The sequence below is a fragment of the Cyanistes caeruleus genome, chromosome 12, assembly GCF_971803275.1.
Source record: "Cyanistes caeruleus chromosome 12, bCyaCae1.hap1.1, whole genome shotgun sequence".
NCBI lineage: Eukaryota > Metazoa > Chordata > Aves > Passeriformes > Paridae > Cyanistes > Cyanistes caeruleus.
The window spans coordinates 20,756,953-20,770,133 of NC_141712.1; the positions used below are offsets into that span (position 1 = coordinate 20,756,953).

At 53.5% G+C, this 13,181-nt stretch overlaps 1 protein-coding gene and 1 long non-coding RNA gene across 3 annotated transcripts in view; both read right to left on the reverse strand.

The window, feature by feature from the left end:
• Positions 1–6,975, reverse strand: part of ANKRD11 (ankyrin repeat domain 11) — a 127,835-nt gene extending 120,860 nt beyond the window's left edge. Inside the window, exon 1 of one of the 2 annotated variants that reach the window (XM_086847947.1) lies at positions 6,757–6,975. The gene's annotated coding sequence lies outside the window, so the exon portion shown is untranslated. Of the gene's footprint in view, positions 1–86; positions 118–6,756 lie in introns of those variants that run through there. The other variant, XM_023934453.2, reaches the window with a different exon arrangement.
• Positions 6,976–9,662: 2,687 nt separating this feature from the next.
• LOC111934396 (uncharacterized) lies at positions 9,663–13,155 on the reverse strand. The gene is made up of 4 exons (XR_015275507.1): positions 12,671–13,155; positions 11,008–11,231; positions 10,301–10,379; positions 9,663–9,917 (listed from the first exon to the last, which is right to left on the reverse strand). It is a non-coding gene; the product is annotated as an uncharacterized LOC111934396 (long non-coding RNA).
• Between the last annotated feature and the right edge of the window lie 26 nt (positions 13,156–13,181).

Consider the following 13,181-nt stretch of genomic DNA (forward strand, 5'->3'; position numbering starts at 1 on the left):
GGAGACCATTCCCAAAGGGGAACTTCTTGGAACTTTATCTTGGCTCCTCCTGGACCTAACCAGCCTGCAGAAACCCAGCCACTTACCAGTCATTTGGAGCTCCTGGTACAACTTGTTTACACAGCACAGGTCACAGGATCGGCTGGAAGGTGTAAGCAGGATATAGTTTTTATGGCTCTGAACTCCTGCCCAGATAAGCCGATAAGGCCCTGGCTGGGGGCGGGGAGCACTTTCATGTGTGCATGATTTGAAAGGAAGAGGCACCATGAACTGCAGCTAAGCAGTTGGTGCTTAATAATGAAGCTTCCATTCACCTCTAAAGCTATTTAATGCCTATTTTTTTTTTTTTTTTTGAGTTCCTAATTACACATCCTTTCATTTCACATCCCGATATTGAGGGCAGTGCTGTATTTCCAAGCCCAGCCTCTGGCTGCCGAGCCTTCAGGGACACACTGCCTTCGGATTGTGGTGAATTTTTTAGATGGTAACATCTCCCTTCATGACTCTGATTCTTCCCCATGCCTGTGACACAGTTTTAGCAGCTTTATGCTGTTCTAAAGGTAAATTATTCTAGACCTTTTCTATCCTGCAAAGCTGTCAGTCTCTTGAAAATAATTACAGAGCCATCTCCCTCCAGCCTTTGCTTCCCAAGCCTGGAACCAGCCCATCGTGACAGCCCATGGACCCAAAGCCCATCATCCAAACAAGGATCACCTTAACATTCCTCTCACAGCAAATCCAACACAGCACAAGAGGAAAGGAAGGACGTGCCCTCTCCCTGGAAAAACACCCATCCCCTCACACACAGCTGCTTTTACACATACTACAAAGTTTTCTACCCTTTCCATTCTCCAAGTCCGGAAATTTCATTACATGGCACTTCAGCCACATACAAACCCAGCACCGGCACAGACACACTCGCACCTAACAGCAAAATAAATATTTCAGTGTTTCCACAAGATATCCAGTGTTGCAACCCTTGGTTTCCGAATCCAAACGCAACATACAATCAATACCCTGCTCCTGCCACCGCAGTAATTCACAGCAGAAGGTTTATTTTAAAAACACTCATCGGATAAGTTTGGTTTTCTTCGAGACAGGGGAAGAAAGGCTGCCTCCAGATTTGGAGAGGATAAATAATTCAATGCCTGAATGCCAAGGGCAGTGTGCACACATCCATATGGCAGGGACAATGCAGACAGTAATATATGCTGCACATCACCACCCTGACAGTGCCTTCAACCCTGACCTAGAAAAAAACATCACTTTCTTCTGACTCCAGCAGCCAATTCCCTCCCCGGCGCTGCCACCCGCCCGCCGTGGGGTTACCGTGAGGAAGTGTCTCCCAATCCCTCGGCCTTCCCAGGCTGCAAATCCAGCCCCTGCTCACAGCAGCCACACGGCAACGAGCCGCGCGCCGTGCCCGCAGCTCCGGAGAACGGGAGGGACAGCGAGGAGACCGGGGATTCAGCTGCGCTCCTTGGGAGCTCACGCTTTCCCAGCCAGCGCTGAGAGGGCAGGAAAAGCCAGGATGGTTTCTCAGACGTGAGGTCTGGCCAGACGCCGGCAGGGCCCCAAGGGAGGAGGAGCAGAGGGAGCGGGGAGGCTGCTGAGCACGGGGCTCCCGTGGGAGCTCCAGGGACAGGGGTCCCCATGGATCACCTTGGATAGACACATGACCACGGAGATCCCACTGGGTGTACACACAACCATGCTGGATGGACACGGGACCAAACAGACCTTGTTGGACACAGGACCACAAAGACCCCACTGGATAGACACAGAACCAAATCCATCACATTGAATGGACACAGGACCACAAAGGTCCCACTGGATGGGGACAACACCACGTAGGTCATGTAGGATGGACACAAGATCATTTAAACCATGGATGGGCACAGGACCATGTAGATCCCGTTGGATGGACACAGAAGACCACCTCTTCCCCCACGGAAGAGGGAAAGGGCTGCTCACCAGAGAAACCATCCCTCCTATCCTCCACAGCCCTCACGGACATCAAGCCCACAGCCACACTTCAATTCACACTCCCAGAATTAACCATCACACATCACCCTGCCCCACTGTCCTACTTTGATGATTTGATAATTTCACTATATCCTACAACTTAAAACATTAGAACCAAGACAAAGAATTCTGGAGCCCAAAATACCTGATATAATTAACTGCACCTTCTAACATGATTATTTCCTTTCCTGACCCCAATTATTCCTTCAGTTTATTAGAGAGAACCCAAATACAGAGCAACATTAACACCCCAAAGAGTCACATAAATAGAAAAAGAGTCTGAGGGCACCATTACAAACAGACTTAATGGAACTCCAAGATTGGAAATGGATCTTGAAAGCTGTCAGATCAAAGCAAGATCTTTCTCGTGTAAGGACTGCATTACCCTCAGAGCCACAGAGCTAATACCATCTATAAAAATATTTTGCTCAAATAAGTGAAGAACAGCAGCGTTTCATCTGTCAAAAGGTGCGAGGCTTTTATGGGATTAGCCATTCCACATGCAGCATAAAAATTAGAGCAGATTTTTAAAAGCCCCCAGCTCAGCTGACAGAGACTCCACAGCCCGACGTGCACCCTCTTTCTTCACATGTGCTCCACACCGAGCAGATTTTTCACTGTTATTAGCATTTAAGCTTCTTTTTACTTTTTTTTCCCCCCATATTCTTGTAGAAGATTACAAATTGGCATCACCCATAAGCAGCCTCAGCTGAAGCACCGCCACCCAGACTCAGAGAAATTAAGATTTTTAAATACCCAACAGTCGCCTGAGAAAAACACACCAGAAAACACCAGTTCTCACAGAGGAAAGCTTAAAAAGTGGAGTAGAATGTGCTCAAAACCAGCCTCCAGACCACGGGCGCTGACAGCTTCCCACCCCCCCTTCCCAGCAGGATTCCAAAGGCAGCGTTTTGCCCAGATTTTAAGGCTGCACAAACCTGCTTAGGACGCTTGTGATTTCAAATAATTGCCTACACAAGCTTTCCCTTAACATTGATGGGAGTATTTTTTATGGCCGTGCATCGGTGGCACACAAATTACGTAACACTTGGCTGAGAACCTTCCGAAAAAGCAGCTCTGTGCCGCTAATCCCTCACGCAGGAAGGAGGAAAATATTTAAAAGCTGCATACAAATCATTCCTGTGAGTGTCGTGCAGACTGGTTTAAATTAGATGGGGTAAAAATATATGTGAGCTGATCACGAAACACTGGAATCTTTGCTATGGAGACACCGGTTCCTCTCTGCAGCCTTTTACAACCGAAATACAGGGAATTCTCCCCGGCGATGGAGGGAGCACACAAGCACCTTTACTAGAGCTCATCAAGGAAATACGAGGAGAATAACAACCCCCATGTAAATATTTTCCAGTATTATTTGCTTTGCTGTACTGAAAAGCAGCAGTACCTGCCACTACTTGCTCTGGGTCTACCACCATTAAATCTTAATACCCAGGAGGAATTTCAATCCGTAAGGCAACTGCTGAGCCTGAAATTCAGGTACAGGGCAGGAAGAGGGGCAGACCTCCTCAGAAAGCCGTCACTCCATAATTTTACAAAATGTAATTAACCAGCTCCAGCCCTGTGCCTTTCCTTCCCTCGGAGAAGGATTTCTTCACCGAGTAATTAGCCTGTCCCAGTTAAGACTCAAGTCACCACACAACATATTTTCCCCAAAACAAAGCCACATGCGCTATTTTAAAAAAATCTTGCCATTTCCTCACAGCCACTTAAATCTCTTCCCAGCTTTTGGCTTAGTCACTGCCTGGATCTAAAACTCACTGAAACCAACCGACCACTGTGGGAGCCACTAAAACTCTGGGTTTATTCCCACACTGGAGACACTTCATCATTCCAGAGCACTGCCTCCTTTTAATGTATAGAAAAGCTGGAGGTAAGGAATAAAAAAAAAACAACCTCTTAGTACTTCAAACACATGTCCAAAAGCCACAACATAAAGACAAAGAGGACAGATTAAACGCTGTAAAGACACACTCGTCAGGAACCTTCCTTTGAAGTATCTGCAGGAAACACTGTCATCACACAGCCATGTTACAATTACACAGTTAAAATAATCAGCACCAGTTGTAAGCAGCCCATCTGGTTCCCTGGAAAGGGAACACTGCTGGTACAGTATTGATTAACACGACGAGTCTCACTGACCCCAGAGAAATGCATTTGTCTGCTCTGCTGAGCAGCGGAAGAACGCGGCACGACGCCACGCTACGCTTTGTTCACGAGCGTTTGGGGGGACCGAGTCCACTAAAACACGAGTGGAAAATAAAATCATCTTATCAGGTTGCCTACCACACACGAAGGAAGAAATTAAGCCAAAAGGGTTTTTTGCTCTGGGGCTTTTTCTAAAGATTTCCTCCCCCATCCAAACCCAACCCTCAAACTGGACAATCTGCAGGTTTAAGTCTGAGAAAATGCTGTTGCAACATCATAAAAACAAAAAGCTGCCAGTGGGGAAAAAAAAAAATCAGCTCACTCCGAGTCCTGCTTTTTTATGAAATGGAGACACAGACAAGAGACAAGAGTTCATTCCTAAAAGCAGAAGCAGAACTGAACAGCAAAACCAAGCGTGGAACACGAAACGCAACATCTCCAGCTTCCAGCCAGTGCCGACATGGCCGGGGCTCCTCGGTCACCATTCACAACAGGAGTGAGGCAAAGAAGCCTCGGGAACCGAGGGCTCGCCGTGCTCCGAGCCCGGCGTGTTGCTCGCTGCGAGTTTGGCAAAGCAAGGCCTCGCACTGAGTCAGACAGCCCGGGGTGCCACAAGCCCCGGCCGGCCCGGACGGGCTCCGGGCACGGCCCCACCGTGTGCCCCGGCAGCTCGGATCCCTCCCGCAGCACCGGCGAGTTCTCCTGCGTGGAAAGCGCTGAGCCCCACAAACACCCCCGAGGCAGGAACCGAGGCCTGGAGCGGCTGACACGGAGCCCCGGAGCCCTCGGAGCCAGGCCCGGCCTTGCTTCACACCCAGAGAAAACAGGTCACGGAGCCAAGGCCGTGCCCAGAGCCTCCCCGGAACATCCCCTTCCGAACCCATCTCCCACTGCTCCAACCTGCAGCCTGCCAGGAAATCCAGCCTGTGGAAACGCCAACTTTTCCCGTTTTTAAGCTAATCAAGTTAAATACTGAGCTCCTGGTAGGGCACGCACAAAGAATGCATGGATGCCGTTGGGAAACATGTGAGAGTTAATCTCCTTTTCCCTCTCCATGACTCCGTGGAGTGGTTTTCCCCCACAGAAAAAGGAAATAATTGGAGTCATTATATAAAAATGTTCCATTTTATGAACAAAACAAAGAAAGGAGAAACTCCAAGTTCCTTAAATTTATATATATTTCAGGAAAGCACACAACCACTGCAAGGCAGTACAGATGTTTCCACCTAAAGATCTTTGCCTCCAGAGAGGGTAAAAATGGTGTGTATACCCCATTTCAGAAGCCATCTCAGCAGGGAATTTTGCTTCAAGAGCTGCCTGGAATTCACTCTCTGCCTATAGAGCCGTGTCCCCAGTGGTGAGAGAGCACTTTGTGTACAAAACCAGGAGGGGGGAGGAACCCTTTCCTGCAACTGGATATCAAAACAGATCCCCAAGCCCGGAGCAGAAGCCAAGCCGTAAACACACGGCCCCTGTGCCTCAATGAAGAGCCCGTTCCGAGCCGCACACCCCGGACAGCTGCTCCCTCTGGGAAAGGGCAGAGGGCACCGAGGGCTCGGCTCATCCCGGCTCCCTCCGAGGTCATTTGCCTTTCTAAACATGAATCCATCCCCGGCCTGGGGGAGCCTCGTCCTGGGCTGCAGCTGTTTGGGCTTGGGAGGCTTTTTCTTTCCCCCCCCTCCTCCCCTTCCTTTCTGCTAAGGGGCAAAGGTGTCGAGCAGCCCCTCCCCGGCACACAAAGGCTCCTCGGAGGACAGAAACACGGAGCGATTTAAAGATTAAACTGGGAAATAAATGAAAGCCGCTGGGCTGGGGCCGGCTGGGCTCGGTGCGGCCCCGGCCCTGCGCACACACACGCTGGGCTAACGCCTACCCGGGGATGATGAAATGGGAAACGGAAATTACCATTTCAGACAACTTTTGGTATTGTTCCTCCCAGCGCAGAGCTCACCCCAAAACGCAATTCCCCCCCACTTCCCCGCACCCCTGCGAAAAAAACATCCCCACCCCAAAAATCGGGCTCTGGAGAGCGGAAGGGGGGGACCCGGGCTGCGGGCTCGACACGGAGCTCCGAGTTCCTCCCACGGCTCCCCAGGAGCCTGCGCACCCCAAAACACCGAGCAGCCCCGGGCTCTCTCCCTGCGGCCCTCCGAACCACCACCCCCAAGCCATCCTCCCTCTCTCGGCAGCCCCTTCCCACCGCCTGCCCCCTCCGGGTGCCCCCCGGCAGCTCCCAAACAGCCCCAAACCTCCTCTGCCGCCCCCCCCAAAAACCCAACATCCTCTTCCCACCCTCGCTGCGGCGCTTTCTCCCCTCCAGCCGACCCCGCACCGCTCCCACCCCGCACCGGGTCCCCCCTCCTGCCGCTACCGGTGGCCCCCTCGACCCCCCCACCCCATTCCAGTGCCCCCCCTTCGACCTCGGCCCCCCCAGCTCCGGGTGCCTCACCCGGTGTCCCCCCGAGCCGCGCAGCCCCTCTCCGGGACCCCTCTGCTCTCCGCCCCGTGTCTCCAGCGCCCCGGTGCCCCCCCCGCGCCACCCGCCCGTCGCCCCCCGGCGCTTACCGGCGCTCGGCGCTCAGCGGGCCAAGGGCAGCCCCGCGGCGGAGCGAGGCCTGCGGCTCGGCCGGCCCCGCCGCATAGAGGGGGGGCTGCGGGGGGGTTTCGGGGCGGTTTTGGGGGGTCCGGGGGTCCCGGGGTCCGGCCCTAGCGCGGGGGGCGCGCGCCGTGGCGGCTCCGGGCCGCGCGCTCCATCCCCCGCGCGCCGCTGAGACGGCGCCGCTCATTGGCCCGATGAGACGGAGCCGCTCATTGGCGGACGCGGCGGCCCGGGGTGGGGGGGAGGAGCCGTAACCCCCCCCTCCCACCCCGGCGACACGCGGGGGGTGACGGGAGCGCGGCCGCGCGCGACGTGTCCCGGTGGCCCCGCCGCCCATTGGCTGCGCGTGCCGGGCGGCGCTTCCGGGGCGGGGCCAGCAGGGGGCGGGAGGGGCCGCGAGCTGCACCGGAACCGGGAACGAGACCGGAACCGGGAACGAAACCGACACCGGAACCGGCTCCGCAGGGACGTGCGGGCCGTGCCGTGCCGAGCTCCGGGACCGGAACTAGGATCGGGACAGCGATAGGCCCCCCAAGGACGTGCGGGCTGAGCTAAGCCTCGGTACCGGGTCCGCCGCGCTGCCTCGGCTTTGCGGGATCACCGGAACGGGCACTGCCCGGTTGGCGGTGCTCCGGTGTTGGGGGTGCTGGGGAAGCTCTGCCTTCATCACCCTCATTAAGCTCCCGGGGCCGGTGTGCCCTGGCGCTCCGAAGCGGCGGCGGTGGAAGTCGCTGCCCGGCAGGACAGTGAGGGGGACACAGGTGCCCTGGACGGGGCAGTGAGTGCTCCACCGGCCCAGGGGGATCCCCTGGAGAGCACAGGACAGGGACAGGGACAGGGACATGCTGGGATGGCCACTCGCTCCTGACCACGCCAGGTTTTGGGCCTGTTTTCTCTGATCCTTTCAAGTGCTGATCACAGAACACGAAAATGCTTTTGTTCAGTTTTTATGTGCAGAGTGCCTCCTCAAAAAGCGTTTTAAACATCTTCTAAACAGGTCATTCCTCCTGGATCATGTCACTCATTCCTTCATTCTCCCGAAATGTTCAAGGAGTGACTGGACTGGATGTGGCACTGCTCCGGTCTTGTTGACAAGGTGGGGATTGATTACAGCCTGGGATCCACTGGTCACAGATGGAGATTGGGCAGGAATTGTTCCCTGGGAGGGTGGGAGGCCCTGGCACAGGTGCCCAGAGAAGCTGTGGCTGCCCCTGGATCCCTGGAAGTGCCCAAGGCCAGGCTGGATGGGGCTTGGAGCAGCCTGGGATAATGGAAGGTGTCCTGGCCATGGCAGGGGTGAAAACCTCAAAGTTCATCCACCCAAACCATTCCACTGTTTTGTGTGTCTGTATTTTGTACCACACATCTACTGCCCCAGCCCCTCTGTGTCACCAAGGCAGCCAAATTCCAGGGAGGAATCCTGTCCAGGAGCAGGTCCCAGCTCGCTGCCCTGGGGCCCTGGTGTGGGTGGCAGAGCTTCGTCATCACTGTTGTTTTGGTTGCAGGGGATGGGGAAGCCTGGAGGCAGCAGCTCTGCCTATGACCTCATCTGGAAAACTCCTGGTTTTTAACCCCCCTCTGCCAGGAGCAGGGCTCTAACTGGGAATTCTCTTTTGGCATGTGCAGGGCCACCCAGGGTCACCCACTTGGCAGCCTGAGGGACAGGTCCCGTGTGCTGGGGGTGCCACAGCCCCCCAGGAAGAGGAATCCCAGTGCTGGGCCCAGCAGGAAGGAGTGGCTCAGGAGCACGTGTCCAGCTCTGCTGTTAAATAACAGCAGGAGGGAGGTTTATTCTGAGCCTGTTAAGCTGGTCCTGTGCTCTACTTAGGCTTAGTCTTTTTATCTCTACCCATCTTCTTCCTCCATAAGACCTACTAAACCAGTGAAAAGAAGGGGGTTGGGGTTTTTTTTGCTTCCTTTCCATTAAGCTTCTTGTCACAGCTCCCTACAAACGCTGCAGGTGAGTGTTGGCCTCTGAGCAGAGGAGAGAGGAAATAGGTGTTTTCATTTCCTAAATATAGTTGTTTGTAACTGCTTCCTTGACAACCTTGAATGTCATCCAGGTCAGAGATTCAGTGCTGGGGAGGAAGTTAAACCCTTTCTGTGTCACCCTGACCTTTTTCTACTTGAACACAACAGCCTGGTTCAGGGAGGAACTTTCAAGTACTTAAAGAAGGGAAGCTGACAGCAGGAATGAGAGGATTATTTGTTTGGGGGCTGTTCTGCTGTTTTCTGGATGAGACTTGTGTGGTGGGGATGTTTAACCTGCCTTGCTTTGTTACACTGGCCTGACTTTTGCTCTTTAATTGCAATACTTAAGCCAAAACCAAAAAAAAAATTACAGTCAATTGTTGAGCACCTTTATCCTTCGATAAAGGTTGTAAGCTCCTAAATCCTAAAATAAAACAAATACCCTGGTGCTGAGGAGGAAAGAGAACATTGTGTGAGGGCAGGGAAATTAGGCCGCTTGGGGAATGTGCTTTCAGGCCTATTTCTGTCTGTCCCAGCGAGCTAAAAGGACACTGACTTTGGGGACAGAGCTCCTGACCCTCCACTCCCTGCTCTGGCACTGCTTCCTGGCTCACTCTGGAGATGGCACCTGTGTCAGCAACCTGTGGGTGACCAAACTCACCTCAATCCTTCAGCAGCTGTCCTGTGAGGGAAGGAACCATCATGCCAACCCTAAAGACAAAAATTCCTGGGCTGTGCTACTGTGGGTGCAGCTCCCTGCTGATTCAGCCCCTCGCAGGATGGAGGGATGGGAATCTATTTTTAATAGATGAAATAATTTATGGCTGGTACAGGGTAAACCCTGAGTGACCTGTCAGGTGCCAACATCGCAGAGGCCAAGAGAGTAATCATTTAGAAGTACTTTGATTAGAAAAAACCTTTACTTTAGGCTTGGCTCGTGTTTTAATTAATGTCATCTATTAACATTTTGAAGAGAAATGGGTTTGGCAAACCAAGCAGCCATTTGGGAAGACAGTGAGGAGTACAGCTGCTGTACTGCAGCAGGAATCTCCCTAGCTCTGTACAGACTCAGCATTACTAAATAAAGCTACTTTCAAGCCATCCTTGTATTTCTTTGCTGTTGTTGTTAAGGACACTCCAACTTAAGCTGTTCCACCTGTGATACCATAAAGAAATAAAAGTGGGGGTTTTCACCTGCTTTACAGTGTGGTAGCTGGTTATAGCTCTACAGGATGTAATTAAGGCTAAATTCATGGAACAGCTCTCATATTCAAACCTGCATTGTTTTGAAGATCTAACTCCTTGGCACAGCTTGTTTGCCTCCAAATCTTTGTTTTGAAGGTTTAACTCCTTGATGCAGCCCACTGTGCACCCAGCTGAGTCCCAGTGAAACACCAGGACTGGGATCAGGACAGGCACAGCCCACGGCCCAGGAGCTGATGTAGCTCCTAATGCCCCCACAGCAGCAGCATTTTTGGATCCCTCAAAGCTGGGAGCTGCTGTTGAGGTGGTTAAAGGCTCCCTGCAGGATTTACTTACACCTGTGTGAAGAGTGGTCCGTGGAGCTTTGTGCCTGGTGCATCCGCAGAGGATGGATTCCGGGGGAAGTGCTCTCCTGCTGCTGGGTAAACACCTCGTATTGATGTTCCAGGTGTGAACTCATGACAGCCAGGCTCTAATTACTGTTTTTATCATTCCTAATGACAGGCTTTAGATTTCCAGGCTGCTTATGGATTTCAGGGGTGTGGAGTGACAGTTGCTCACTCGGAGCTTAGTGACCTCCTCTGGTCTGCGGGGAGGTGACTTCAGCCACCTCCCGCACGCAGATGGATTCCCAGGCCTCTCCAAGCTCCACTCACTCCAGCAGCTCTCTGGGGAGTGCACTCCCGCAGAGTAATCTGCTCTGAGTCACAAACAGCCATTTCCCTCCCCCTGCTCTGCCCCTTACCCTGTCACTCTCTGAGTGTTGCTCCCTCTTCCCCGTGTTAGCTTTTCCGGAGGTTTCTAAGCCCTGGCTGGCAGACGGAGCGGTGGCTGCTGTGGGGTGGCCGAGTCCCCATGATCCCCTGCCTCCAGCCATCTGTCACCTGCCTGTCTTACGCTCCTAGGGCTTTAGAGGTGACCCAAAGATAGATTTGTGCCCCAGTGCTGTGTCCCAGGCTGGCCCGGGGGCTGGGGAGGCTTTGTGCCCCAGGGAGGAGCGGTGTCGGTGCCACGCTATCCTCTGCCATGGAACTGGAACTCACTGTGATGCCAAGCTGATCCTGAAGAATGAATAGGTGTGATGGGTTTGGACTGACTCATGGAAAAAGGCTGAGCAGCTCATTCCTGGTGAGGAGTTTTACTGTGCTTGAGAGAAAACCATGTGGTCTTTTAAGCACATCCTTTGCTGCTGACCCTAACGTTTTCCTGTGTTCTTGGTCGTGCTGTGCTGAAGGGGAGCATCTATCCCTTGACCTTGATTTGTCACCTGCAAAGTAATCAAAAAAATCCCATCTGCTGCATGACAGAGATGCACAGCACTGAGGGATGCAGGAAACTCTGGACCCTCGGAGCTGTGTGCTTTGTCCTGCTGGAGCAAAGTCCTGCCTTAGCTGCTGGGGGCAGTTTTTATCCCATAAAAAGTCTGAATTTACCTTTCAGCAGCTTCAGCTCTACATTTAATCCTTTGATTCATTAATGAGAAGTCTGTGGATGGCACAGTGGCCACCTGATTCCAGATATCCATCTACCCCTCTAGCAAAGTGCTGTGTGGGGGTCTGGGGCACTTCCTGAGCCTCAGAGGGCAGGACTGTCTTACAGGGAGCATGGAAACAGGAGAGGTGAATTCTCAGACAGAGCAGAGCTGTGTTTCCTGTGGAAACTGACTTCTCTTGGCCTGAAAAGAGCAAGATATGGCTGCCAATGCTGCTTCCTGCTCCTAACCTGCTCAGGAGATAAACCAGGGATTTCAGCCTCCAATCCAGCACCTTTCCCCCGTAGTAAACAGACGTGGCATTACTGAGTGATGTCATGGCTGGAGCACATCCCAGCAAGGCCAAGCCTGGATCAGGTTATATCTGTCCTCTCAGAATATTGGCTTACTCCCAAAGGAGCATATTGCCAGTCCAAGGGCAGTGTCTGAAGCCACCTTCCCCAAGGTCACCTCGGGCATGCACAGAGGGGACAGCCTGAGCTGCCTATGCAGGGCAGAACCTCCTGACTCTCCTTTCTGGCATCGCTTTGTAATGGCACCAGTGAGACAAAGTCCCCCAGCGCTCCTTCATGGAGTCATGGAATGTTTGGGTGGAAATGGACCTTAAAGCCCATCTTGTTCCACCTCCTGCCATAGGCAGGAACACCTTCCACTACCCCAGGTTGCTCCAAGCCCTGTCCAACCTGGCCTTGGACAATTCCAGGGATGGGGCAGCCACAGCTGCTCTGTCCAGCCTTCCTGGTGCTCTGTCATCTGGCTGCCTTTGAAGCACAGTGTGAAAAGAGGGATAGAAATTGTGTCAGCTCCAGCCCTGTGATATGTCTGTAAATAACCAGTACTCCCAGTTCAGCACAGCTTGCTCACATCCAGGCCTGGATCTTCCAGCTGGGAGTCAGTACAGCCTCCCTGGGCTGCCACATCCCCTCCAAGTTCTGAACAGCCCTTACAAATTAATTTGAACCAATTTGTGCCTGTAAATTGAACTGTTTGATCCCATCAGTGACACAAAGAGATTTCCAGGAGTGTGGGGGCATTAAGGTGCCAGGGATGGGGCAGCCACAGCTTCACTCAGCAACCTGTGCCAGGGCCTCCCCACTCTCAAAGTAAATATAAATTTCTATGTATTTGTTCACTCCCTTTCCCTCAGAACATAGTTCAGTCCCTCACTCCCGTCGCAGACACAAAGGCTGTTTTCTACCAGAGCTCACTCCTACCTCAGGCTGTCAGAAGGGGAACCCTCCTCAGCAACAGCCGGACAGGGAGGGAGCTGGTCTCTTTCCTCTCTGCCGAATCTAACACTGCAGAGGTTGTTCCTTCTTTTCCCAGGCATTACAATTACATGGGATTAGGAAGGATAAAATCCCAGAGCCGGGCTGGTTGTGTGCTCACACCACCAGACTCCAGTATCGGGCCCCCTCAGTGATGGCAGCAGCCTCTCTCTATCCTTGCAGGGACGCCCCTCCCAGGCGTTTGTTCTGCCTAAATAATTTGGGACCAGGCCAAGGCCGGGCTGGGCCCCGGCCAGGCTGGAGACCCCGGAGAAGGCCGGGCTGGTGGGGAAGCGGCGGGCCCTAGCCTGGGGCTGGCCTGCAGCGCGGAGCCCGCCCGAGGAGCGGCGGGAGGGGCCGCGGCGGGAGGGGCTGTGCTGGGGGCTCCGCGGCCGGGCCTCGCCCGGGGCCTCAGGCCCTGCCGGAGCCCCGTTACCGCGGCAACGGCGCGACCCTT